At 52.9% G+C, this 23,002-nt stretch overlaps 1 protein-coding gene across 2 annotated transcripts in view; it reads right to left on the minus strand.

Moving 5' to 3' along the window:
- The window catches only part of LOC138349561 (uncharacterized), a 64,149-nt gene that overhangs the window by 23,144 nt on the left and 18,003 nt on the right, over positions 1–23,002 (minus strand). The window contains exon 1 of one of the 2 annotated variants that reach the window (XM_069313858.1): positions 7,037–7,129. The exons of the other annotated variant lie outside the window; for it this stretch is intronic. The gene's annotated coding sequence lies outside the window, so the exon portion shown is untranslated. Of the gene's footprint in view, positions 1–7,036; positions 7,130–23,002 lie in introns of those variants that run through there. 2 annotated transcript variants of the gene reach the window in all.

The following is a 23,002-nucleotide window of genomic DNA, read 5'->3' on the forward strand; positions in this document are numbered from 1 at the left end:
TGTAACTTATTTTCTATGTACTTTCACCTGAATAAACATTATTATAATTATTATTATTATTATCTGTGGTACTGGACACTTTTTGAGGTGTTGATGCGTTCTGGTGTTGGAGTTATGAGGTGTGACTCTGGAGCCTCTGAGGCAGTTGAGTACTGGGAGGTGTAGTTGAGTACTGGGATGTGTAGTTGAGTACTGGGATGTGTTGTTGAGTACTGGGATGTGTTGTTGAGTACTGGGATGTGTTGTTGAGTACTGGGATGTGTTGTTGAGTACTGGGATGTGTTGTTGAGTACTGGGAGGTGTAGTTGAGTACTGGGATGTGTTGTTGAGTACTGGGATGTGTTGTTGAGTACTGGGATGTGTTGTTGAGTACTGGGATGTGTTGTTGAGTACTGAGATGTGTTGTTGAGTATTGGAATGTGTAGTTGAGTACTGGGATGTGTAGTTGAGTACTGGGGTGTGTAGTTGAGTACTGGGGTGTGTAGTTGAGTACTGGGATGTGTTGTTGAGTACTGGGATGTGTAGTTGAGTACTGGGATGTGTAGTTGAGTACTGGGATGTGTAGTTGAGTACTGGGATGTGTAGTTGAGTACTGGGATGTGTAGTTGAGTACTGGAATGCGTAGTTGAGTACTGGGGTGTGTAGTTGAGTACTGGGGTGTGTAGTTGAGTACTGGGGTGTGTAGTTGAGTACTGGGGTGTGTAGTTGAGTACTGGGGTGTGTAGTTGAGTACTGGGGTGTGTAGTTGAGTACTGGGATGTGCAGTTGAGTACTGGGATGTGCAGTTGAGTACTGGGATGTGCAGTTGAGTACTGGGATGTGCAGTTGAGTACTGGGATGTGCAGTTGAGTACTGGAATGTGCAGTTGAGTACTGGAATGTGCAGTTGAGTACTGGAATGTGCAGTTGAGTACTGGAATGTGCAGTTGAGTACTGGAATGTGCAGTTGAGTACTGGAATGTGCAGTTGAGTACTGGAATGTGTAGTTGAGTACTGGAATGTGTAGTTGAGTACTGGAATGTGTAGTTGAGTACTGGAATGTGTAGTTGAGTACTGGAATGTGTAGTTGAGTACTGGAATGTGTAGTTGAGCACTGGAATGTGTAGTTGAGCACTGGAATGTGTAGTTGAGTACTGGAATGTGTAGTTGAGTACTGGAATGTGCAGTTGAGTACTGGGATGTGCAGTTGAGTACTGGGATGTGCAGTTGAGTACTGGGATGTGCAGTTGAGTACTGGGATGTGCAGTTGAGTACTGGGATGTGCAGTTGAGTACTGGAATGTGTAGTCGACTACTGGGATGTGTAGTCGACTACTGGAATGTGTAGTTGAGTACTGGGAGTTGTAGTTGAGTACTGGAATGTGCAGTTGAGTACTGGAATGTGCAGTTGAGTACTGGGATGTGCAGTTGAGTACTGGGATGTGCAGTTGAGTACTGGGATGTGCAGTTGAGTACTGGGATGTGCAGTTGAGTACTGGGATGTGCAGTTGAGTACTGAGATGTGTAATAGAGTACTGAGGTGTGACCTCGATTACTTAGGAGTGTAGCAGTAGAGAGGAAGGTAACAGTACGAGGTGAGAGGGGAAGACTATCAAGGTGAGTGTCCCAAAGCACTTAAGTGTGTATCTAGAGTGCTGAGCACTGTAGTCAAGTGTGCTAAGTTGCACGGCCTAGTTAGGCAAGATGCATGACCTAGTCCTGGGGGATTAGCATGCAGGAGGACGAGTGTGGAGGCCAGTAAGGGTGAGAGAGAGAGGTCCTTAGTGCTCGCTACACTCCAAGAAAGAATCTTAAACATGTACCTTATCATTCAACCAGACTTGACACTTCTTGTGCATTTTCAGTCGTGTCCCAGCCGTATCTGGAGGGGTCACCGCGCCTCCGGAGGGGGCGTCACCGCGCCTCTAGAGGGGGCGTCACCGCGCCTCTAGAGGGGGCGTCACCGCGCCTCTAGAGGGGGGTCACCGCGCCTCTAGAGGGGGGGGTCACCGCGCCACTAGACGGGGGGTCACTGCGCCTCTAGAGCGGGGTCACCGCGCCTCTAGAGGGGGGGTCACCGCACCTCTAGAGGGGTCACCGCACCTCTAGAGGGGTCACCACACCTCTAGAGGGGCCACCACACCTCTAGAGGGGCCACCACACCTCTAGAGGGGGCCACCACACCTCTAGAGGGGGCCACCACACCTCTAGAGGGGGCCACCACACCTCTAGAGGGGGCCACCACACCTCTAGAGGGGGCCACCACACCTCTAGAGGGGGCCACCACACCTCTAGAGGGGGCCACCACACCTCTAGAGGGGGCCACCACACCTCTAGAGGGGCCACCACACCTCTAGAGGGGCCACCACACCTCTAGAGGGGCCACCACACTTCTAGAGGGGCCACCACACTTCTAGAGGGGTCACCACACCTCTAGAGGGGTTACCTCACCTCTAGAGGGCCATCGCACCTCTAGAGGGGATCCACCACACCTCTAGAGGGTCACCTTCAAATGTATGATAATACTCTCCAAAATATCCCATAATATCATACCCCAGAAGAATTAATAGTTTTGTATAAGTGAAGATTACTACCTCCAAGGCATTGAAGTCTCCAATGTTTCTGAAGTAATTATATTTATTCAGTAATTTGTCTCTTGCCTTAACTTACTTTTCATCTTTAAGTCTGAATGAAAGAGGCCATCGCTGAGGTGTGGGGTCCTGGTGTACTGGGGTGTGGGGTCCTGGTGTACTGGGGTGTGGGTCCTGGTGTACTGGGGTGTGGGGTCCTGGTGTACTGGGGTGTGGGTCCTGGTGTACTGAGGTGTGGGTCCTGGTGTACTGAGGTGTGTGGGTCCTGGTGTACTGAGGTGTGGGTCCTGGTGTACTGAGGTATGTGGGTCCTGGTGTACTGGTGTGTGGGTCCTGGTGTACTGGGGTGTGGGGTCCTGGTGTACTGAGGTGTGGGTCCTGGTGTACTGAGGTGTGGGTCCTGGTGTACTGAGGTGTGTGGGTCCTGGTGTACTGGTGTGTGGGTCCTGGTGTACTGAGGTGTGGGTCCTGGTGTACTGGTGTGTGGGTCCTGGTGTACTGAGGTGTGTGGGTCCTGGTGTACTGAGGTGTGGGGTCCTGGTGTACTGAGGTGTGCGGTCCTGGTGTACTCAGGTGTGGGGTCCTGGTGTACTGGGGTGTGGGTCCTGGTGTACTGAAGTGTGCGGTCCTGGTGTACTCAGGTGTGGGGTCCTGGTGTACTGAGGTGTGGGGTCCTGGTGTACTGAGGTGTGCGGTCCTGGTGTACTGAGGTGTGGGGTCCTGGTGTACTGAGGTGTGGGGTCCTGGTGTACTGAGGTGTGGGGTCCTGGTGTACTGAGGTGTGGGGTCCTGGTGTACTGAGGTGTGGGGTCCTGGTGTACTGAGGTGTGGGGTCCTGGTGTACTGGGGTGTGGGTCCTGGTGTACTGAGGTGTGGGGTCCTGGTGTACTGAGGTGTGGGGTCCTGGTGTACTGAGGTGTGGGGTCCTGGTGTACTCAGGTGTGGGTCCTGGTGTACTTAGGTGTGGGTCCTAGTGTACTGGGGTGTGGGTCCTAGTGTACTGGGGTGTGGGTCCCGGTGTACTGAGGTGCGAGTCCCGGTGTACTGAGGTGTGGGTCCCGGTGTACTGGGGTGTGGGTCCTGGTGTACTGGGGTGTGGGTCCTGGTGTACTGGGGTGTGGGTCCTGGTGTACTGGGGTGTGGGTCCTGGTGTACTGGGGTGTGGGTCCTAGTGTACTGGGGTGTGGGTCCTAGTGTACTGGGGTGTGGGTCCTAGTGTACTGGGGTGTGGGTCCTAGTGTACTGGGGTGTGGGTCCTAGTGTACTGGGGTGTGGGTCCTGGTGTACTGGGGTGTGGGTCCTGGTGTACTGGGGTGTGGGTCCTGGTGTACTGGGGTGTGGGTCCTGGTGTACTGGGGTGTGGGTCCTGGTGTACTGGGGTGTGGGTCCTGGTGTACTGACGTGTGGGTCCTGGTGTACTGGGGTGTGGGTCCTGGTGTACTGGGGTGTGGGTCCTGGTGTACTGGGGTGTGGGTCCTGGTGTACTGGGGTGTGGGTCCTGGTGTACTGGGGTGTGGGTCCTGGTGTACTGGGGTGTGGGTCCTGGTGTACTGGGGTGTGGGTCCTGGTGTACTGGGGTGTGGGTCCTGGTGTACTGGGGTGTGGGTCCTGGTGTACTGGGGTGTGGGTCCTGGTGTACTGGGGTGTGGGTCCTGGTGTACTGGGGTGTGGGTCCTGGTGTACTGGGGTGTGGGTCCTGGTGTACTGGGGTGTGGGTCCTGGTGTACTGGGGTGTGGGTCCTGGTGTACTGGGGTGTGGGTCCTGGTGTACTGGGGTGTGGGTCCTGGTGTACTGGGGTGTGGGTCCTGGTGTACTGGGGTGTGGGTCCTGGTGTACTGGGGTGTGGGTCCTGGTGTACTGGGGTGTGGGTCCTGGTGTACTGGGGTGTGGGTCCTGGTGTACTGGGGTGTGGGTCCTGGTGTACTGAGGTGTGGGTCCTGGTGTACTGAGGTGTGGGTCCTGGTGTACTGAGGTGTGGGTCCTGGTGTACTGAGGTGTGGGTCCTGGTGTACTGAGGTGTGGGTCCTGGTGTACTGAGGTGTGGGTCCTGGTGTACTGGGGTGTGGGGTCCTGGTGTACTGGGGTGTGGGTCCTGGTGTACTGGGGTGTGGGTCCTGGTGTACTGGGGTGTGGGTCCTGGTGTACTGGGGTGTGGGTCCTGGTGTACTGGGGTGTGGGTCCTGGTGTACTGAGGTGTGGGTCCTGGTGTACTGAGGTGTGGGGTCCTGGTGTACTGAGGTGTGGGGTCCTGGTGTACTGACTAGGATCCAAGTGTGTGAGTCAAACAACATGACTCCCACAACACAGACCCGGGGCTCTAAGCTGTCACGGACACGGGGCTCTAAGCTGTCACAGACCCGGGGCTCTAAGCTGTCACAGACCCGGGGCTCTAAGCTGTCACAGACCCGGGGCTCTAAGCTGTCACAGACCCGGGGCTCTAAGCTCTCACAGACCCGGGGCTCTAAGCTCTCACAGACCCGGGGCTCTAAGCTCTCACAGACCCGGGGCTCTAAGCTCTCACAGACCCGGGGCTCTAAGCTCTCACAGACCCGGGGCTCTAAGCTCTCACAGACCCGGGGCTCTAAGCTCTCACAGACCCGGGGCTCTAAGCTCTCTCAGACCCGGGGCTCTAAGCTCTCTCAGACCCGGGGCTCTAAGCTCTCACAGACCCGGGGCTCTAAGCTCTCACAGACCCGGGGCTCTAAGCTCTCACAGACCCGGGGCTCTAAGCTCTCACAGACCCGGGGCTCTAAGCTCTCACAGACCCGGGGCTCTAAGCTCTCACAGACCCGGGGCTCTAAGCTCTCACAGACCCGGGGCTCTAAGCTCTCACAGACACGGGGCTCTAAGCTCTCACAGACACGGGGCTCTAAGCTCTCACAGACACGGGGCTCTAAGCTCTCACAGACACGGGGCTCTAAGCTCTCACAGACACGGGGCTCTAAGCTCTCACAGACACGGGGCTCTAAGCTCTCACAGACACGGGGCTCTAAGCTCTCACAGACACGGGGCTCTAAGCTCTCACAGACACGGGGCTCTAAGCTCTCACAGACACGGGGCTCTAAGCTCTCACAGACACGGGGCTCTAAGCTGTCACAGACCCGGGGCTCTAAGCTGTCACAGACCCGGGGCTCTAAGCTGTCACAGACCCGGGGCTCTAAGCTGTCACAGACCCGGGGCTCTAAGCTCTCACAGACCCGGGGCTCTAAGCTCTCACAGACCCGGGGCTCTAAGCTCTCACAGACACGGGGCTCTAAGCTCTCACAGACACGGGGCTCTAAGCTCTCACAGACACGGGGCTCTAAGCTCTCACAGACACGGGGCTCTAAGCTCTCACAGACACGGGGCTCTAAGCTGTCACAGACACGGGGCTCTAAGCTGTCACAGACCCGGGGCTCTAAGCTCTCACAGACCCGGGGCTCTAAGCTCTCACAGACCCGGGGCTCTAAGCTCTCACAGACACGGGGCTCTAAGCTCTCACAGACACGGGGCTCTAAGCTCTCACAGACACGGGGCTCTAAGCTCTCACAGACACGGGGCTCTAAGCTCTCACAGACACGGGGCTCTAAGCTGTCACAGACACGGGGCTCTAAGCTCTCACAGACACGGGGCTCTAAGCTGTCACAGACACGGGGCTCTAAGCTGTCACAGACACGGGGCTCTAAGCTGTCACAGACACGGGGCTCTAAGCTCTCACAGACACGGGGCTCTAAGCTCTCACAGACACGGGGCTCTAAGCTCTCACAGACACGGGGCTCTAAGCTCTCACAGACACGGGGCTCTAAGCTCTCACAGACACGGGGCTCTAAGCTGTCACAGACACGGGGCTCTAAGCTCTCACAGACACGGGGCTCTAAGCTCTCACAGACACGGGGCTCTAAGCTCTCACAGACACGGGGCTCTAAGCTCTCACAGACACGGGGCTCTAAGCTCTCACAGACACGGGGCTCTAAGCTCTCACAGACACGGGGCTCTAAGCTCTCAGACACGGGGCTCTAAGCTGTGACAAGCTCAACATTATTCCTCTTGCCATTATATGCCGGTGCATTAAGGAAGCATTTCCTTCAAAATTCATATCACATATTTACCAAAAGTATATGAAACCCGAAGATACACAACTAAAGACACACATGTAAGCAATCCCAATAGACGCATAACAAGATAGATACATTAACGCAGCCTCTGTTCAGAGTTGCAGCCCCGCTCCTGTGCCAGGTAAGTCCACTACGGGCTCACTATAGCCCGTGCTACTTGGAACTTTTTGCTCCCAGTAGCTGTATCTACAACAACCACCACCTCTTATGGTGGGGTTTGAGGCTCTCACTAGAGCGGCACTATTGACCTCTCAAGCGGTGTTGAGGCCGCCACAGTGGTATACTGACCCACCAACCAGTGTACCTTAGTCCTCGACACTGGCCGGGACTTGTCTAAACTGTCAGTGTATATACACAGAGAAGCAAGGCATACCTCTAGGTGTATATATAGATATATCCCTTCAAGGCGACACTGTTTATCCTGGTGTTCACTGTCCAGGGGCGTGTGTCCAGGGGCGTGTGTCCAGGGGCGTGTAGTGGGCGTGGCTCGTGGGTGGGTCTACCAGACGCAGCTCGTCTCACGGTCCACAGGGACGAGTTTGCTCAGAAGATAAGATAGCGACTGATGCAGTTTGACGCGAGAGTCACGCTTATATACCTGGCTTGCCCCCCCCCCCCCCCTTCCCGCCTGCCAAGCTGGGATCCTCACACACCTGCAACTTTCATCTCACTTCAAGCACTTCCAACACAGTTCGATCCCCCAACACAATTACAAGAAATAGCAGTAACGTATTAAGCACGTCAACGATATTTATATATATATTTTCAGTAATACAATCTTATTTAGAATTGTGGTATGAGCGTGAGGTGAGAGCATGTAGTGTTGAGAAGCGCAGTGAGGAGCTTTACCTCACTTGAGCGAAGGTAGAAGACGTCGAGACACTGAGGGAAGGAAGGTTATTGTGTTGGGAGAGGAAGGCTCCTTTCTCCTGTCTTTTGGGGGGGTACCTCCTGACACTTGTCTCTCACACTCTCCTGATACTTGTCTCTCACACTCTCCCGAGACACACTCCCGAGACTTGTCTCTCTCTCCCGAGACTCTCTCCCGAGACTTGTCTCTCTCTCTCTCTCACACTCTCCTGACACTTGTCTCTCTCTCTCTCACACTCTCCTGACACTTGTCTCACACTCTCCTCAGACACACTCCTGAGACTTGACTCTCACACTCCTGAGAGAGGACTCCGAGATACTCCTTATCCTAGATTCTGAGATACATTTCCGAGACACACTCCTGAGCAAGGATTCTTGAGGCATCACCGTTCGACAGATCCCATACACATTCCATTGATATCAACTCCTAAGACCAGGGAGTCCAACCCTGAGGAAAGAGCTCTGGGGCCAGATTCATGAAAGCACTTACGCAGACACTTACGAACGTGTACATCTTTCCTCAATCTTTGACGGCTTTGGTTACATTTATTAAACAGTTTACAAGCGTGAAAACTTCCCAATCAACTGTTGTTATTGTTATAAACAGCCTCCTGGTGCTTCGGAGCTCATTAACTGTTTAATAATTGTAAACAAAGCCGCCAAAGATTGAGAAAAGATGTACAGGTTCGTAAGTGTTTGCGTAAGTGCTTTCGTGAATCTGACCCCTGGACAAGACGAAGATACAAGCTTGGAGAATAGCTCGTACGATATCCACCTCAGTTTCTACTGTGTCGTACAATATCCAACATATTTATCGTACAATATCCAACATATTTGTCGTACAATATCCATTTAATTTGTTGTACAAATTTATTAACCAAACTCACCGCGTTTATGTTTTCCACATTTTCCTTTCCTATGGATAGTTTTAATTCTATAGTTATACTTTTGCTAATTCTAATCAGATTTTAATTTAGCGTATGAAGAGTACAGTAAAGTTTTAGGTACACTGGGGTCAAAGGTGCCCAACCACTTTGGACTGGACGGTAGAGCAACGGTCTCACTTCGCACAGGTCGGCGTTCAATCTCCGACCAATCAAGTGGTTGGGGCACCATTCCTTTCCACCGTCCCATCCCAAATCCTTAGCCTGACCCCTTCCCAGTGCTATATAGTCGTTACAGATTGGCGCGCTCTCTCCATACCGCTCCTGTGCCAGGTAAGTCCACTACGGGCTCACCTTAGCCCGTGCTACTTGCCCCGCTCCTGTGCCAGGTAAGTCCACTACGGGCTCACCATAGCCCGTGCTACTTGCCCCGCTCCTGTGCCAGGTAAGTCCACTACGGGCTCACCATAGCCCGTGCTACTTGCCCCGCTCCTGTGCCAGGTAAGTCCACTACGGGCTCACCATAGCCCGTGCTACTTGAAACCTTTGGTTCCGAGTAGTTGAATCTAAAAAACAATAAAACAACTTTCCCCCCAACTACTAACCTTGCCAACAGCATCTTCCTCCCGCAGAGAAATAAATAATTTGTTTCCAGTTAACTCTAAATTCTAGAACAGCATTTAAATAACCATTTCTTACTCCAGATGATAAATCAGGTTGGGCGACCTTCACCTATTTTGGAAAATAGATCTATTAGAATATTGTAGGCTATTTTTTTATTATTATTTATTTATGTATGTTATGCCAGTTGCTGGAAGGCTTCTGTGCTGGCGAGGGTTCGAGTCTCCTGGTGGGAAAGTGTTCTAAAGTTGTATGTATGTATTTATATATATACAAGAAGGTACATTGGGATTGTGAGGATTCATAGGATAGTAATTACAATCGAATGATACATTCGATGAACGACCTGAGCTTGTAGTGGAAAAATTCTTTTAAACGCCCTTGACTTTGAAAGCAAATTGTGTCGGAGCGACCTTGACTTGTAAAGCAAATTGTGTCGGAGCGACCTTGACTTGTAAAGCAAATTGTGTCGGAGCGACCTTGACTTGTAAAAACCTTCACCTAAACTTGTTCGTGTTTTTATGCCTGGACTGACCTACAGGTTGAGAGGCACGGATGCTGGACCAGTCGACCAGCAACACGTCTGGTGGGTTCTCAATGTATTAGCTGCATTTAAGTATTAGCTGCGATAAAAAAATTATAAAACTAATTTTTGTTTTCTCCAGAGCTCGTCTCTAACAAGACGGAGAATTAGTTCAGAAAATTGACACGAGCTGGTGCATGAACAACACAGGAGCAGTACAGAGGAATAACAGAAGCTTTTGTGCGCACAACAGACTAACTGTGGGCAATACAGGGACAACAGGGGGTCGTCTCAATCACAACAGAAATAATACAGAGGGTTGCCTCAGGCACAACAGAGAAACAGTACTGAAGGGCAACAAATGTTGTCTCACGCGCAACATGGAATCAATACAAGGTAAGTAAGTAAGTAAGTAAGTAATTATCAAAAGAAGGCACCAAACCGGGAAGGCTGTGTAGCACCGTCAAAGTGTGAAATAATCAGAGGGCGCTAAATATCACCAAGGATGCCAATACGAGAACAAAAACGCTTAAGGCGAACGATATCAAAAGTATCCGATTCACCAAGAATTCTATCGAGAGACAAGTGACCGCGAGGGACGGTCGGAAAGCAAGACACACACTCGTCCTGGAAGTCAGGACATTCAACAAGGGAATCAATACAAATGTGACAACAAAAGCCTCGAAATCTGTCTAATTCAGCATTTGCTCCAGAGGATCATAATTTTCTGTTAAAATATTAAGTTATGCTTCTCTTGCAACCAAGGTGGAGGGAGATACAATGTATCAGGCCCCGAGTCTATGCAGTTTTATCATTGACAGAACACACATATTCTGATGGCAGATGTGCATTGTAGGAGCTCCCAACACTGATAAGCCCCTGAAAGGTTGCAGCGTGTAAGTCTCACATATTATGTTATCTTTCTTACAAACTTATTTCAAGCAGTAGACAGACAGCAGTAGGAATTATGATGTTATCTTCACCACAGGAAGGCTATCAATATACATCATTATGCATGAGAGGTATTTGAGACGATGTGCTAAATTTAATTCAGCATAGTTGCAAGACAGGCAAGAGGCGGTGGCATCCATGTGGTCCCACCAGAGTGGGAGACTAGCGGGGTGCCTCAGGGCTCTGTATTGATCACTTTAATGTCCATTATTAATATTTATGATGTCTGATAATACGATCATCAGTCATGTCCGTAAATTTGCACATTTATATACCGTAAACAAAAGCGGCCATCTTAGGAACTCCCGCCAAACACAAACCGAAACAACGACGTTGGTACAACGTTCGAACAAGTTTTAACACCTCCTGTTATAACAACCAATATAGCAAGTTGTAACAACGTTCTAATACGTCATAAACACGTTAAGCCAAGATTTAACAACTTTATTACAAATTGTAACAAGCGGAAAATAGAGACAGTTTCGGTTTGTGTTTCCAGGGATATACCTGCTGGCAAACTCTGCCCCAGCCAACACAAAGGCATTTAGAGAACATGTTACCCGTATCAGACTCCTCTGGGATCAGTGGCAAGGCCACGACGCCACAAGCCTACTTGACCATCATGAGCCTATGACGTACCAGCAAAACTCAAACTAACGACTGCTAAGCCGTCAGCCACTGCAGAGTGGTGAAGTTACATATAAGTGTAGTCGGAGAATCGTGGTGTTCCTGGTTTGTTGTTAGTGCTAAGTGTCCCTCATTTTGGGGGGAGAAAATATTATATAACTGGTGGAGCTCCTTCAGCTCCACAGAAATCTGACTGAAGCCTTGAAACACTCAGTTCAAAACAGAACTCGTAACAGTTGTATACATTGGACAAACTTTAATTTAAAAGGGTTGTAGGCACATATTGACCAGACCACACACTAGAAGGTGAAGGGACGACACACTTTAGCCACGTTATTGTGACTCATCGCCTGCTTGTAGGCACATATTGGGTCATGGTTCCAGATGAACGGAACATGTTGCCTGCCACCATTAATGAGGTCAACAATTTAGTTATCCCGGAGAAGAACCACCCCATCAAGGGCAAGAACGACCCCAGCCTCCTGAAGCAGAGCCTGTGCCGCACGAGCCCCGGGAGGTGGACGACCCGGTCCCGCACCCAGCCAATAACTATACTCCAGAGCATCGTCTTTCAGTATAGTTTGTTCTCTCAGCGCCCACTGTATAAACTCTCAACTCCGCACGTACAACGCACTCAGTGCACTTGTCAAATGACTGGGGAAGGCTAGGATACTGTGTACTCTGGTAATGACTGGGAGAGGCTAGGATACTGTGTACTCTGGTAATGACTGGGGGAGGCTAGGATACTGTGTACTCTGATAATGACTGGGGGAGGCTAGGATACTGTGTACTCTGGTAATGACTGGGGAACGCTAGGATACTATGTATTCTGGTAATGACTGGGGAAGGCTAGGATACTGTGTACTCTGGTAATGACTGGGGAACGCTAGGATACTGTGTACTCTGGTAATGACTGGGGGAGGCTAGGATACTATGTATTCTGGTAATGACTGGGGGAGGCTAGGATACTGTGTACTCTGGTAATGACTGGGGGAGGCTAGGATACTGTGTATTCTGATAATGACTGGGAGAGGCTAGGATACTGTGTACTCTGGTAAACTTACTCAGGTTCAAGTTGTTGTTCACACAATAGAACCACTGTGGGTATACAGCTCCCTGGAATTCCTCTTGACCGTTGTCTGGTGTGACAAACATTCTCTAAGGTGTACGCTTCCTTGTGACATCTGCTGCAACCTCTCTATAGCTTAGCCTTTGCCCCACATACATGATCTACAGTGTATATCAGTTATCAAGAATCAGATTCAGTATATTTGTTGGATATCATCGGTAAATAAATTAACAGTGGAAGTGACAAATAGTTTATATAAGTAATTATCAAAAGAAGAGGCACCAAACCGGGAAGGCAATGTAGCACCATCAAATGTGCGGAATAATCAGAGGACGCTAAATATCACCAAGGATGTCAATACGAGAAAAGAAACGCATAAGGCGAACGATATCAAAAGTATCCGATTCACCAAGAATTTAATCGAGGGACAATTGACCGTGAGAGATGGTCGGAAAGCAAGACACATGCTCGTCCTGGAAGTCAGAACATGCAACAATGATATGCACGACTGTAAGAGGGACAATACAATTAGGTCAATAAGGAGCAGGGCGGCGCTCCATTAAGTGTCTGAGTTAAGCGTGTATGGCCAATACACAGCCTCGCCAGAGCCGCTTCCCATCGCTGGTTACGGTGGTAGGAGGACGGCCATGAGGACACACTACTCTTAAGAGTACGCAGTTTGTTACCAGTAACAGGAGACCAACAATCCTGCCAACGGGTAAGGATGGAGGAATGAATAACTGGGTAAAAGTCGGAATAAGGGATACCTTTACGGGAGATGGGACAAGCGCGGACAGCTTCCCTAGCGGCAGCGTCCACACGCTCATTTAAAGAGAAACCAATATGGCTGGGAACCCAGTAAAACTCAACTGACTTAAATTTACTGGAAATAAGAAACAGCCAATGTTGAATCAACAACCACTGGATGGAAACAGTGGTTTCCGAAACAAAAGAAAAGAATCAGCCGTCTGCCGGTGGCGGTGTCTCTTCCAGGCTGCAGCTTACAGCTGACAGCCCGAGCACAGTCCACATTCCACCAGGAAACACACTTCCGCGTTCCCCGAGAGGAAGAAGGAGGAATAGAGCGGAGGGCAGCGTCGAAGATGATGTCATGAAAAAGGAGGAGATTGCAAGGGAGAGGCAGAATGGAGAGGTCGGAGAGAGCAGCACGGAGGGTAAATAAGTTCCAGTCTGCCTTAGCAAACTGTCACCAAGGGAAGGAGAGGGGAGGGTGAAAAGAGAAAAAGGTAACAAGGATGGGGAAATGATCCTGCCATGGAGGTCATCAAGAACCCGCCACGTGAAATCCTAGTAAAGAGACGACGAGCAGAGAGAAAGATCAAGACAGGAAAGGGTGCGAGTCCGAGAGTCCAAACGAATAGGTTCACCATAATTCAGAAGAGACAGGGAAGAAGAAAGGATGAACGGTTCGAGAAGTCGGCCCCGGGTGTTTGTCAGAACAACACCCCAGAGGGTGTGTCGACAATTGAAATCACCCAGCAGGAGCACAGGCTCTGGCAAGGAGTAAAGAAGGTGTTTAAGATCGGGAAGAGAAAGCGGGACATTTGGGGGGAGATAAATGGAACAAACTGTGTACCATTTATGCACAAAAACACGTGAAGCAGAACAGTGGAGAGATGACTGAATACGCAGGGGGGGACGAAGAGAACATCAGAACGAATCAAGAGAGCAGAAGAGTTCTCCCCCCCCCCAGCTTTTGCTGGGGGGGGAAGAGAAAGGAATAGCCACGGAAGCGACCAGGACGAGCACCAAGCATCGGCTCCTGGCGACAAACACAAAGGGGCAAAACTGTAAAATCAGAAGTTGGAATTCATGGAAATTGGCGTAATAACCACGAAGATTCCATTGAAGAATACACATTGGCAAAAAGAGAAAGGACAGCAACATAGAACAATGAAGAAAGGTTAAAAGGGAACACAGCACGTCAAAGAAGCGCAGGATCAGGGTCTGCGAAGTCAGGGTTAGGGGGTATGGGTAAACTGAGTAAGGATGGAGGGAAGGGAGCGGGAGTACAGACCAGAGGGGGACGAGCAGGGTCCAGTGGAGGAGGAGACAACCGAGGGTCAAGGACAGCAAGAGGGTTGGGGGGGCAGAACCGGGGAACGCACCTCAGTAAGGGCTGCAACTGAGAGGGAAGTGGGGTCCAAAGAAACCTCAGTAGCAGGAACAGGGGGCGTGACCACCGAAACGAGAGGGGATGGAGTGAGAGAGTCAGAGGTAGGGGACGAGGAAGAAAGTGAAGCCTTCTTACCCGCTGGGGAGGAGGAAGGAAATGAGCCAGGCTTTCGCTTCTGACTCAAAGAGACAGGCGTCCCGGCACCAACGTACTGGGCAACAGATTCAAGCATCTCAACAGGAGAAGAAGAACGAGAGCAAACACAATGACCGCTGGGAAAGTGATGGACATCAGCCCGCACAGACAGGTGGCGTGGAGAGCTAAGAGACGGAGGAGAAGGATAGGAAGGAGGATCGGAGGGAGACGAGGAAGACAACACAGGAGACATGACAGACTGGGTAGAAAAAAGGGGGGAACTCCAAACAGAGAACCATGAGGGGATGACCCTTCGGGATAGAACCTAAACGAACAGAGGTGGTGGTGGTGGGCGTGACTGTGTCCAAGGCCTGGAAACGGTTGTGAGACTGAGGAAGGTGGGAAGAACGAGGAGAGGAAGAGCGCAACACGCGAGCATAAGAGACGCCAGCAAAAGGTGGGAGACAGCGAACTTGGCGCCTCGTCTCAGGAAAAGACAAACGTTCCCGGTGCTTCAAGGTGAGGACGGCTGCCTCAAGTTTGTAGTGTACACACGGGTGGGGGAAGAAGGTAGGGTGGGCCTCATGCAATTGAGGCAGCAAGTCTGGAGAGAAGTGCACTCTGACTTAGAGTGACCTTCGTCCCCACATGGGACAGAGAGAGAGAGTATTGGAGCATCGGAGGGCACCCACATGCCTAAACCTCCAGCACTTATTACAGAGCCGAGGAGAGGGAATGTACTCCTGGACGGAGCACCTGGCACCAGCAAGAATGACAGAGGGCGGAAGGGTCCTACCATCAAAGGTAATCTTCACAACCTGAAGGGGGTTGACGGCGACGACCACGAGGGGAACGAGTAAACGTGTTTATCTGGAGGACAGAATGCCCTTGGGCTTCGAGGATATGCCGAATATCATCGTGGCAGTCCTGCAGATTCCAAACACCGGTCGCAACATGGGGCGGGAGAAGAATAGTGCCAACACTGGCATTCAACCGAGCGTTCTTTGAGACCGAACAGGGGTCTCGCCAAGGCAGGATAAGGCAGCCAAGCGGGAAGCTGCATCCTGAGAAGGAGCAGCAACGACATGTGTAACGAGACGGGTGGGGTTGAAGGTAACAGAGGCACCTACGGAATCAACAAGATGCCTATGGAGGGAGAAATCGTCAGGAGGCATAGAATCAAGAGGGAGGAGATAAAAGTATTTGGCCCACGAAGCGGAACCAAACAAGGCTTGATACGCATCAGTACGAGAAGGAATCGAGCGAGTGCAGCCGTGGCACGGACGGCGTTGAGAACCCCCAGAGAGAGGGATTAAAAGGCACAGTAGTCACAACGAGACACTGAGCCGTGCCAGGGGACGAGGTGGTCACCACTGGGGGCTCGTGGCTCGACCCAACCACAGAGAAGGGAGGGGAGCCGAGGGAACTAGTCAGGAGGGTCAAAGGAGGAGCAAGGTCGGGGCCCAACGCAGCTGGGGGCTACAGAGCCCGGTCTTCCAATACAGTCTGACTCGGGGGCTTGGTCACCCACCCCACGAGCCTGAGAGGGTATAAGAGGAACATTCATAGACAAATACGAAAAGAAACACTTCCATTCACGAATGTGCCCCCACACCCACCATGGAGCCACAATTAGAGGCAGGACACCCAACAAAAAGCTACCGCCGATCATGCCGGGGCCTCCTAGGGGTGCGTCGTGAGTGTGCGTCGTGAGTATACGCCCCACAAACAAAACCTTAAGAACCGTCAGTCCGTCGAGATCGGGTTCAGTGATGAAAGGGGGATTGACAATAAAAGGGTCCCCTCGATCGAGACGTTGGGTACTACAGTTCTACGGGTGCAAGAGTATGCCTCCTCAAACACCTGGACGTCAAAACAAAAGAATGATCAAAACAGGCACAAGGTCAGCAGGAAATAACAACGAGAAAGAAGAGGAGGTGGGGGGGGGGAGAAAAACGAAACAAAAGGAAAAGGCGTCCAGCAAAATTTGTGAGGACAGCAACAGGAGCACAAGGCTACAAAAGGACAGGGGACCGCCCCAAGGAGCCTCACACTCCGGCAGCCGCCCACCAAGCCCCCCTCACGGCAGCAACGAGCTGGACAGGGAGGGGGTACTTTAAAGTAATGCACTAATTAATTACATTGGTGTAATTAATTACATTAATTAGTGCACTACTGTAATGCATTATAAACATTGTCCTGAGTGACAAACTGAGCATTATAATTTAACAAAATTAATGATAATTAAAAAAAGCTGCCTAGAATACTTTATCTATACGTTGAGTTAGTTTTGTTCTGAGTATCGATATTAGGTGTTTTTTATAATTATTTTGACTGCTAATGTTTCAATGAATTATTTTATTATTTGCCTATTCCAGTTTATTAGAGTTAAAAGGCAATTACTATAATCTTATCTTGAGGTTATCTTAAGATTATTTCAGGGCTTAGCGTCCCCGCGGCCCGGTCCTCGACCAGGCCTCCTTTTTGTTGCACCCCCCCCCCCAGGAAGCAACTCGTAGCAGCTGTCTAACTCCCAGATATTTATTTACTGCTAGGAGAACAGAGGCATCAGGGTGAAAGAACTCCACAACTTGCTCACTGTTTCATTCATCTATATGTAGGTTAAGTAGCTCTACAAAGCTCTCCGCACTGGATGGATCTCACAGCCACTCTTGACAGTCAATAACGGTCTAAGATTGTTAGCCAAAGTCAAGCTGCAACTCTACTAATCCTTCACTATCCGACGTAATTCACCTCCCAAAGGTTCACCAGGTTCATCCTTACGTCTTCTCAGAGGTCTTCTGCTCTTTATATGGCTCGATTTGGTGAGCGTCTGCGAATTTCTGCACAAATTCTGAAGCAAACCTTGGTGCGTCCTGCCGTGATGATGGACGGGATAAGTGTCGCATCTCGAGCCAATGTCGCTGCCCTTCTCAATGACATGACATCAGGTCACCCGTTGGTTGGTCCTTGCTTTCAACTTGCCGCCAATCATATCCTTCCTGCACATCTGGGATTGTTGGTGTCGTTGCACTCCGGGTTCATACCATGAACCCCGACACCTCCAAGCTCCCCTTCTCCCGCTCCTTTGCAAACCAAGGGCAGACCTCAGGTGTCAACGGCCAGGGTTTCCGCCGCTCCTTCCTCAGTGTATCGTTTTTACGTCGCTTCTGAAGCTCTTCGCTCTTCTTTATCTATTGTGAGCCCTTAAAATTTCGGTCCCACGTTCCTCCAGAGCCCTCCCTACCGCCGAAGGGAGAGCTCAGAAGGGCTCCCCAGCCACCCTCCTCTCACCCGCTCTCCTTCTGCCTCCCTGCCTGAGAGAGCAGCAGCTCTTTTGCTTTACCTCGGGGCTACCTCACCCATGTCTGCCAAAACCGTATACCAGGACTCTGTCCTTCCTTCCTTCCTTCCCGGCGGATCAGAAGGCATTAGTCCGTCTCCCAGCTTCCTCCTCCGTTTTTGTTCCTGCATCTACACTTTCTGTAGCCAGCCGCCTGACCTAGGTGTAGAGTGGAGGCACTGGTCGAGGGGTGGTGGAGGCACTGGGCGAGGGGTGGAGGTGGTACTGGGCGAGTGGTGGTGGAGGTACTGGGCGAGTGGTGGTGGAGGTACTGGGTGAGCGGTGGTGGAGGTACTGGGTGAGCGGTGGTGGAGGTACTGGGTGAGCGGTGGTGGTGGTACTGGGTGAGCGGTGGTGGTGGTACTGGGTGAGCGGTGGTGGTGGTACTGGGTGAGCGGTGGTGGTGGTACTGGGTGAGCGGTGGTGGTGGTACCGGGTGAGCGGTGGTGGTGGTACCGGGTGAGCGGTGGTGGTGGTACCGGGTGAGCGGTGGTGGTGGTACCGGGTGAGCGGTGGTGGTGGTACCGGGTGAGCGGTGGTGGTGGTACCGGGTGAGCGGTGGTGGTGGTACCGGGTGAGCGGTGGTGGTGGTACCGGGTGAGCGGTGGTGGTGGTACCGGGTGAGCGGTGGTGGTGGTACCGGGTGAGCGGTGGTGGTGGTACCGGGTGAGCGGTGGTGGTGGTACCGGGTGAGCGGTGGTGGTGGTACCGGGTGAGCGGTGGTGGTGGTACCGGGTGAGCGGTGGTGGTGGTACCGGGTGAGCGGTGGTGGTGGTACCGGGTGAGCGGTGGTGGTGGTACCGGGTGAGCGGTGGTGGTGGTACCGGGTGAGCGGTGGTGGTGGTACCGGGTGAGCGGTGGTGGTGGTACTGGGTGAGCGGTGGTGGTGGTACTGGGTGAGCGGTGGTGGTGGTACTGGGTGAGCGGTGGTGGTGGTACTGGGTGAGCGGTGGTGGTGGTACTGGGTGAGCGGTGGTGGTGGTACTGGGTGAGCGGTGGTGGTGGTACTGGGTGAGCGGTGGTGGTGGTACTGGGTGAGCGGTGGTGGTGGTACTGGGTGAGCGGTGGTGGTGGTACTGGGTGAGCGGTGGTGGTGGTACTGGGTGAGCGGTGGTGGTGGTACTGGGTGAGCGGTGGTGGTGGTACTGGGTGAGCGGTGGTGGTGGTACTGGGTGAGCGGTGGTGGTGGTACTGGGTGAGCGGTGGTGGTGGTACTGGGTGAGCGGTGGTGGTGGTACTGGGTGAGCGGTGGTGGTGGTACTGGGTGAGCGGTGGTGGTGGTACTGGGTGAGCGGTGGTGGTGGTACTGGGTGAGCGGTGGTGGTGGTACTGGGTGAGCGGTGGTGGTGGTACTGGGTGAGCGGTGGTGGTGGTACTGGGTGAGCGGTGGTGGTGGTACTGGGTGAGCGGTGGTGGTGGTACTGGGTGAGCGGCGGTGGTGGTACTGGGTGAGCGGCGGTGGTGGTACTGGGTGAGTGGCGGTGGTGGTACTGGGTGAGTGGCGGTGGTGGTACTGGGTGAGTGGCGGTGGTGGTACTGGGTGAGTGGCGGTGGTGGTACTGGGTGAGTGGTGGTGGTGGTACTGAGTGAGTGGTGGTGGAGGTACTGGGTGAGTGGTGGTGGAGGTACTGGGTGAGTGGTGGTGGAGGTACTGGGTGAGTGGTGGTGGAGGTACTGGGTGAGTGGTGGTGGAGGTACTGGGTGAGTGGTGGTGGAGGTACTGGGTGAGTGGTGGTGGAGGTACTGGGTGAGTGGTGGTGGAGGTACTGGGTGAGTGGTGGTGGAGGTACTGGGTGAGTGGTGGTGGAGGTACTGGGTGAGTGGTGGTGGAGGTACTGGGTGAGTGGTGATGGAGGTACTGGGCGAGTGGTGGTGGAGGCACTGGGCGAGTGGTGGTGGAGGCACTGGGCGAGTGGTGGTGGAGGCACTGGGCGAGTGGTGGTGGAGGCACTGGGCGAGTGGTGGTGGAGGCACTGGGTGAGTGGTGGTGGAGGCACTGGGTGAGTGGTGGTGGAGGCACTGGGTGAGTGGTGGTGGAGGCACTGGGTGAGTGGTGGTGGAGGCACTGGGTGAGTGGTGGTGGAGGCACTGGGTGAGTGGTGGTGGAGGCACTGGGTGAGTGGTGGTGGAGGCACTGGGTGAGTGGTGGTGGAGGCACTGGGTGAGCGGTGGTGGAGGCACTGGGTGAGTGGTGGTGGAGGTACTGGGTGAGCGGTGGTGGAGGTACTGGGTGAGCGGTAGTGGTGGTACTGGGTGAGCGGTAGTGGTGGTACTGGGTGAGTGGTGGTTGTGGTACTGGGTGAGTGGTAGTGGTGGTACTGGGTGAGCGGTAGTGGAGGTACTGGGTGAGCGGTAGTGGTGGTACTGGGTGAGCGGTAGTGGAGGTACTGGGTGAGCGGTAGTGGAGGTACTGGGTGAGCGGTAGTGGTGGTACTGGGTGAGCGGTAGTGGTGGTACTGGGTGAGCGGTAGTAGAGGTACTGGGTGAGGAGTGCCAAGAGGTTAAGTTACACGGTGAATGTGTCAGACAACAACAGGCAGATTACACTCTTGTGTTGTGACAAAATATTACTGAACTGTAAAGCGTGTTTGAGGGAGTGTGAATGTATTTGTGAGTGAGGCGGCAGATGACACCTTAACGTATTCTTGGCAGCGTTCCAGGGGAAGGTAGCGGGGCCCTCTGCTGTGATTCAGCGCATCTAAGACAGTGAGAAGGACACGGAGCCTCCCCTGTCACTAGGGAACCTTTATTCTGAGTTCACAAAGGCGGCCTTTGGTTAGAAGGGAGAATTTTATGTGGGTTTAGTCAAGGACATGTAGACCGTGAACTAACGACAATATTTGTCTATTCTTTTTACATATGCCTTTAGGATCGGGCTTTAGCTATTGGACCCAGCCTATTTCACCGAATCCTGACTTAACCTGCTAATATATATTTCAGGAAGCTATGAACGGACTTGGCTTAAACGGGCCCACTACTCTGATACAAACAAAACTATTGATGTCCTCAGTTGCATACTCTAGAGGAGCTCTCGTGTAGGTGATGCATAGTGAAAGTCAACTTATTTAGGTTTCTGAATACTGCACAAAAACCACATTAAAGTGATCACGTTAGTGCGATTTCCTGGTGCGTTAGAAAATAAGCGTTGGGGATAGAACTCCTGGACCACAGCCAGAGTGCATGGGGACACTACTGGACCACAGCCAGAGTGCATGGGGACACTACTAGACCACAGCCAGAGTGCATGGGGGACACTCCTGGACCACAGCCAGAGTGCATGGGGACACTCCTGGACCACAGCCAGAGTGCATGGGGGACACTCCTGGACCACAGCCAGAGTGCATGGGGACACTACTGGACCACAGCCAGAGTGCATGGGGACACTACTGAACCACAGCCAGAGTGCATGGGGGACACTCCTGGACCACAGCCAGAGTGCATGGGGGACACTCCTGGACCACAGCCAGAGTGCATGGGGACACTACTGGACCACAGCCAGAGTGCATGGGGGACACTACTGGACCACAGCTAGAGTGCATGGGGACACTCCTGGACCACAGCCAGAGTGCATGGGGGACACTCCTGGACCACAGCCAGAGTGCATGGGGACACTACTGGACCACAGCCAGAGTGCATGGGGGACACTACTGGACCACAGCCAGAGTGCATGGGGACACTCCTGGACCACAGCCAGAGTGCATGGGGACACTACTGGACCACAGCCAGAGTGCATGGGGACACTACTGGACCACAGCCAGAGTGCATGGGGGACACTACTGGACCACAGCCAGAGTGCATGGGGACACTACTGGACCACAGCCAGAGTGCATGGGGACACTACTGGACCACAGCCAGAGTGCATGGGGACACTACTGGACCACAGCCAGAGTGCATGGGGGACACTCCTGGACCACAGCCAGAGTACATGGGGGACACTACTGAACCACAGCCAGAGTGCATGGGGGACACTACTAGACCACAGCCAGAGTGCATGGGGGACACTACTGAACCACAGCCAGAGTGCATGGGGGACACTACTGGACCACAACCAGAGTGCATGGGGGGACACTACTGAACCACAGCCAGAGTGCATGGGGGACACTACTGGACCACAGCCAGAGTGCATGGGGGACACTACTGGACCACAGCCAGAGTGCATGGGGGGACACTACTGAACCACAGCCAGAGTGCATGGGGGACACTACTGGACCACAGTCAGAGTGCATGGGGGACACTACTGGACCGCAGCCAGAGTGCATGGGGGACTACTGGACCACAGTCAGAGTGCATGGGGGACACTACTGGACCACAGCCAGAGTGCATGGGGGACTACTGGACCACAGCCAGAGTGCATGGGGACACTACTGGACCCCAGCCAGAGTGCATGGGGGACACTCCTGGACCACAGCCAGAGTGCATGGGGGACACTCCTGGACCACAGCCAGAGTGCATGGGGGACACTCCTGGACCACAGCCAGAGTGCATGGGGGACACTACTGGACCACAGTCAGAGTGCATGGGGGACACTCCTGGACCACAGCCAGAGTGCATGGGGGACACTACTGGACCACAGCCAGAGTGCATGGGGACACTACTGGACCACAGCCAGAGTGCATGGGGGACACTCCTGGACCACAGCCAGAGTGCATGGGGGACTACTGGACCACAGTCAGAGTGCATGGGGGACACTACTGGACCACAGCCAGAGTGCATGGGGACACTACTGGACCACAGCCAGAGTGCATGGGGGACACTCCTGGACCACAGCCAGAGTGCATGGGGGACACTACTGAACCACAGCCAGAGTGCATGGGGGACACTACTAGACCACAGCCAGAGTGCATGGGGGACACTCCTGGACCACAGCCAGAGTGCATGGGGGACACTACTGAACCACAGCCATAGTGCATGGGGGACACTACTGGACCACAGCCAGAGTGCATGGGGGACACTACTGAACCACAGCCAGAGTGCATGGGGGACACTCCTGGACCACAGCCAGAGTGCATGGGGGACACTACTGAACCACAGCCAGAGTGCATGGGGGACACTACTGGACCACAGTCAGAGTGCATGGGGGACACTACTGGACCACAGTCAGAGTGCATGGGGGACACTACTGGACCACAGCCAGAGTGCATGGGGGACACTACTGAACCACAGCCAGAGTGCATGGGGG

The sequence above is a fragment of the Procambarus clarkii genome, chromosome 7 (assembly GCF_040958095.1).
Source record: "Procambarus clarkii isolate CNS0578487 chromosome 7, FALCON_Pclarkii_2.0, whole genome shotgun sequence".
Classification (NCBI taxonomy): Eukaryota; Metazoa; Arthropoda; class Malacostraca; order Decapoda; family Cambaridae; genus Procambarus; species Procambarus clarkii.